Raw genomic sequence first — 6,000 nt, 5'->3', positions numbered from 1 at the left:
ACACTGCCTAACAATTTAAAATATCCAACCCCATTGTAAGTAACTATGTATGGGAGAAACACACAAACCAAAACCATATAAAAGGCCCTATTTTTCCATGCTCCTTGCTACATCTGTTTAGGTTCATCCCAACCTGGGCATGCATATTAATGTTGTTTTTCTGGAGAAGCCTACAGAGCCTGTATTTGATTACAATTGTAGAACAGTTGTGTTTTCCTGCAAGGTGTTAGCTGGAGGGACCTCAAGGTGTATAGATGACAATAGGCGATTGTTCTCACAAATGGCAGATGGTCATTGAACTGTTTGTACACACTGACAAGTCTCTCCATGGATGCAGCAATCCAAATCAGACCAAATCAAACCAAATGAGAAAAAGCCCATGTTTAATGGCTATAACACTCCCCAGGGAGGAGATGGGAAAGGGATATGGGAAAAACGATGAGTATGTTATCAGGTGGACAATTTAAATACGCTGCGGGAGAGGTCTTGAGCATCTGTGTGGGAGGAGTTATCATTTGTGGGGCTTCTTGAGGTGTAGCAGGGTTTGGAGGGAGCTAGGGGAGGGGGTTTGGGTGGAACTTTCACCATTACATCCCAGGCTCTGGATATATGGATGCTAGGGACTGGAGTGACACTTCAATCATAACAGTTATTGCACACATAATTTTATATGCTAATTTATTTGCATTTTCTTTGTTGAACTTACAAGTAAGAATAAGGTATAGATGTAGCCTACCTTATAGTTATAGGTCATGTCAGATTGAACCCTAGGAGGGGTAGCTCTAAGAGGAAGTATGTGAAAAAAAAAGCATGTGACTGTGGGATGGGTGTTGGTTTTCAACTTGACTATATCTGTAACAAACTACAGTACTGAAATGGTGGACAAGCTGGTGATCTGGATCTTGAAGTAGGATAACATAGGCCTTGAAAGATTTTAGTTTGCAGAGCAAGGACGTAGAAAAGAGACAAGAAAAATAGTTCTTGCATGCAGAATATAGAAAATCACAAAAATGGATGTGGACATGGGTGGAAAGATCAGGAATTATGAGAACAAGAAAGTTTACTATGATGATGGGCTAGTGGTTATATGCTAGGCTGATCCTGTCAAATAGGGATAGTTACTGAATCATCAAACCTTTGTGGAATAACTGAGGGCCAAGAGAAAGTTTCTCACAGGTCTTGGCCCACCACAAGGAAATAAACCCCAACCCTGGAACAAATGGTTTCAGATGACCAACCCTGTCTGGGTCATACCTGGCGAACGGACAGTTTGGGGACTTTTCCAGTCATTCTATGGTTTTTCCCTTGAAGAAGAACAGGTCACACCTAGGCGATCTTTCAAACATGAGATCATACTTTGTAATCGGTCACCTTGTGCCCCATGCATGTGCCCCATGCTGATTTGCGGGTTGTCTCTATAAAAAGGAGCCTGAACCCTGTGAGGGGTGTGCAGCTTTCCCCGAGATTGCTGACACCCAAGTGCACTCGTTCAATAAACAACTCTTGCTTGTTACATCTCCTGGTTTTGGTGTTTGTGTCGTAGGGCTCTCCCATCAGCCCATCAGGACTCCGGAATTTGGGTCTTACAGCCTTTAATCCAGATATTGAGGCAAGAAGGCACACCTTTAGCCTGGGCCACACCGTCTGCTGGACAATGGAAGAAGGAGGTACTTATTTGATCTTATTTGCCCTTGCCCTGTCAACTTGTCCATTCCTTCACTGGCATTGGAGCCTACTTCTTTGGGATTTTAGTATGTATAGAAGACCAGCTGAGACAATTGTGAGGCTGAGCAACTACTAGATTATTGGACCCTCTGTTCAGTTAGTCTGCCCATGTTGGATTAGTGGGACAGTAGCCTGTAAATCATTACAATAAATTTCTACACATATATAATTTTTCCTATTACACAAGTCCTGTGACATTAGAAAACTCTGATCCACATACTATATCTTTCAGACTTTTGATTAATTCAATTAATTTGAAAACATGACAGTACTGAGACAAAGGATGGACACCAAAATTTTCAAGATGCTTTTAAATGGTTTTCACCTATAACCATGTGTAAGAGATACATAAGTAGCATGAGACAAAAATCCATTGTGGCCTAATTTCTAAGTTTTCCAGCTGAGTTCAATGTGACAATGATTCTCAAGAGAAAGAAATACATGTGTGTTTTAGGATTTTGTGTGTGTGTGTGTGTGTGTGTGTGTGTGTGTGTGTGTGCCTGTGTGTGTGACTTAGTAGCCCTCATAAATCAAAACACACAGAGGGCCTAATTCATTACTTGCTGATTTTGACTGTAGTTTAATCTCAACACATGAGAAGAAAAGGAATTTGGTTAAGGCAAATAACTAAGGTTGGACCAGAAGCTGGCAATATTCAGTTCAGGTCGGGTCACAATGCTTTTTTACTTGCACACTGTGTATTCTCTGTTCTGGAGGTAGATGTTCTTTCCTTTGATTATAGGAAGTGAACATTCTGTGGGCTCCAGGTGGATGTTGTTTCCTTCGTTGAAGCAGGAAGTGACAGGTCAAGTCAAGGTGACCTTTTTATAGCTGTTTTTTTTTTTTTGTTTTGTTTTGTTTTGTTTTGTTTTAAATGCTTGTGTATGGGTGCTTTCCCAGCATGCCTGTATATATATATGTTACACCATATGTATGCAGTGGCCTTGGAGGCCATAAGACAACATCAGAGGAGTGGGACTGAAGTTACAGATGGTTGTCAGTTGTCCATCAGTTATAGGATCTGCACCCATTCCTCCGGCAAGGCAGAATATGATCCTAACTGCTGTGCTATCTCTCCAGCTCCAACAGCTTTGACTTTTTTTAAATGTACAACTGTAGCTCTAAAAATATGTCCAAATCTCCTATTTGGGGCTTGGGTGGTCTGTCACTCTGTGAAGCCAGACTTAAGGATAAACTTACATTGTAATTTAATTTTATACTCCTATTGTAAGACCCTCAGAATGAGGGGTCTTCCAGTTTGGTCGGTGCCCCAAGAACTCAATGTCCAGTCCAGTTGCTGCAACACGCAAGGGGCTTTAATGAACAGGAAACGTTTGTGCAAACTGGATCCTCCAGCATGCAGTCTAGAGAGAAGCCCCCTCCCCCTGGCCCAGGTGTTTTAAAAGGCAAACCCACAAGCTTAGGGAGGGGGTGGGACCCTCCGTCCATTGAGTATGTGACCCTTGGAGGCTGGATGGTCTGCTATTAGGGTCAGCAGACCTTAGGGCCTCAGGGTGTGCTAATTAATTTTGTCTGGGCAAACAGGAGTTGCAGCTATCTCTTTGTTTCCGAAGGACCCTATTCACCACCTGTTGACTCACAGCAAAGGAGGGGCAGTGTGAATTCTTGTTATCTCAGGGCCTTGTGAGAGGAAGTTAGCAAATTCCAAGGTCAGACCGTCCTTCATTTTCTTTATTTCTTTTGGTCTTTCACTAGTAACAAAAGTTGAAAGGCTTGGCTGAGTCCCTAGTGATTACATCCAGCCTGTTCCCTTGTAGATTTGATTCTATACAATAAAACAAGTAGATTTGATTCTATACAATAAAACAGAAACAAACAAACAAACAAACAAAAAACTTAAAAACAAATCAGCTAGATGATGGAGACCTGTGATCCCAGTATTCTGTAGACTGAGGCAGGAGTGTCAGGAATTGCAGATAAACCTGGACTGCTTAGTGAGGTGGTTATGAATGGCTGGGGCTGAGCAACATAGTGAGACCATGTTGAAAAAACAGTCCCACATACCTGAGATGAACCTTTTTAAATAAGGCGCTTAAAGACAGAGTGACCTGAAAAAATGTATTTGTAGACATTTTTAATAAATAATAATTATTCTCTAGTATAAATGCCGTAGTCTTGAGATATTGTGGCCGTCTATAAACAGCAAAATTTAAAAGTTCAGTCTATTGTAAAGCAAAAAAATGTAACAATAAATGGTATGAGAGAAACAAAAAAAACCTCAATAGTGAGAGCAGTCTGAGGGGTGGGTCCAAAGACCTAGAGGCACATCATTCATGCTTCAGGAGAATTCCCAGGCAGAGTCAAAGATTTGTGTTTGTAATTGAATGTCAGAGCGAGTTACAGCTTCATCTGACTTAACAACTGGTTTTGTGGATAAACTGAGTTTCGAAAATGCAGGGTGGGAGATGAGCCAAACTGCTAGTTTTTAAGGTCTTAGGGCGCTGGAGCTGGAAGTGGGGGTTACCTGTTTTCTGCACAGCAGATTTCCTTGAACCATGTGCTTGTTTTAGGTCCATGTGCTTGTTTTAGGGGTGTTCCTCTAGCAACAATTTACAAATAAGATGCTATAAAACATCATTTTATAAAACAATGCAATACATACTCTATTGTCTTTCAATCTTGCTGTATCATCTAGATCAGGATGAATTCTTCCTTTCCCTTTAAAAGTGAAAAACTCCCCCCTCTTTTTTTTTTTTTTTTTTTTTTTTTTTTTTTTTTTTGATACAGGTCTTGCCATATAGCCTTGGTTGGCATTGAACTCAGATCTCTTTGCCTCTTCCTCTTGAGTGCTGGGATTAAATGGATGATCCAGCAAGCCCAATGAATACTTCTCTCTTGAGATGACACAGATGATCATATTAAATTCCCGGAAATGGTATCAGTTTCTACATTCTAAAAGTGAAACCACATAAGCCTGTACTGAGGAAAAAATAGCAAAGCACTGGTACTAATCATTATGGGCTCTGGAAGAGACTGTCAGATGGTACAGACTCATTCAAGTACTTAGGAGGTCTTGAAAAGGCCCTTGGATGTTAAACATTCTCTAAAATTAGTAGGAGCCAGTCTTAGCTGCCCAAGCTGAAGATTTTGCAGCTCTGGCATTTGAATGCATAGACCATGTCCATGGCCCTGTTGGTCTTGTGCTTGGAGTGCAAACTATAGGTGATACTGTCACAGATAACCTTCTCCACAAACACATTTGGCACCCATGGGAGAGGGCATTTCCTCATAGATGAGGTTGGAGATAGGCTTGACATTGTTTTCCAGGGCTGGACAGAGCATGGTGGGCTTGGTGATACTTTTGGATTTTGATCGCAAGGACTTTTAGTGGCATTTGGGCCTTTGTCCAGGCCAGATTTGATGACTAGCAGCAGATAACTGCACCCAAAACACTCAAGTGATGTGGCATCCTCCCAAAGAGGCTCCTTCACAGTAAATTACAATTTCCCATTTATAGCTACTTGCAGATATTATTGAAAACCAAGCCATCGTACCCAGAAAGCTAATATGTATCTTGAACATTTGATTTGTTTAAAGTTTGTGGGTTAGAAATTAAATGTTGGCATGTTTGAAATTTACACCTGAAATGCACGGGTCCCTACCTTCTCTTTGATAAATTCTTTGAACATGTTCAAAGTGACATGGTTATAGTGTGAAAGAACTGAAACTTGTTGGGCTCCATAGCCTGGCTTCTTAGTAAATACTCTTAAATATACACACTGTGTCAATTTTGTTGGAAAACCAATTGTAGATCCTAGACACATATTTGTTTATCAAGACATGAAGAGATGTTGCAGCAAGGACATTCATTAACCAATGTGGAATGACAGCAAGATGGACATTAACTGAAATTTTGGAGTCACATACCTTTCCCAAGTATATTATCTTCAGGAAGAAATTCAAAGCTGAATATACATCTCTTTGTGAAACCTAGAAGGTTCTTTTTTCCTCCTCAGCCTTGTGTGGTGGGATTGCAGCCCAAGTCATTATTTGCTTTTAGATTTATGTTTATTTTTAAAAGCACATGAGTGTGTGTGTGTGTGTGTGTGTGTGTGTGTGTGCGCGCGTGCGCGCACGCGTTCGCATATGCATGAAGATGCCTGTGAAGTCTGGAAGTTGTTAGGTCCATTGGCACTGGAGTTACTGTCTGTTGAGCTGGCTGACATGGATGCTAGAATTCAAACTGATTATCTGCAAAAACAGTATATACTCTTAACTATTTTTTCAGCCATCTGAAGCCATCTTATATGTTCC

The sequence above is a fragment of the Phodopus roborovskii genome, unplaced genomic scaffold, assembly GCF_943737965.1.
Source record: "Phodopus roborovskii unplaced genomic scaffold, PHOROB, whole genome shotgun sequence".
Lineage (NCBI taxonomy): Eukaryota > Metazoa > Chordata > Mammalia > Rodentia > Cricetidae > Phodopus > Phodopus roborovskii.
The sequence above is the reverse complement of the archived record's forward strand: the minus strand, read 5'-3'. Positions refer to the sequence as shown.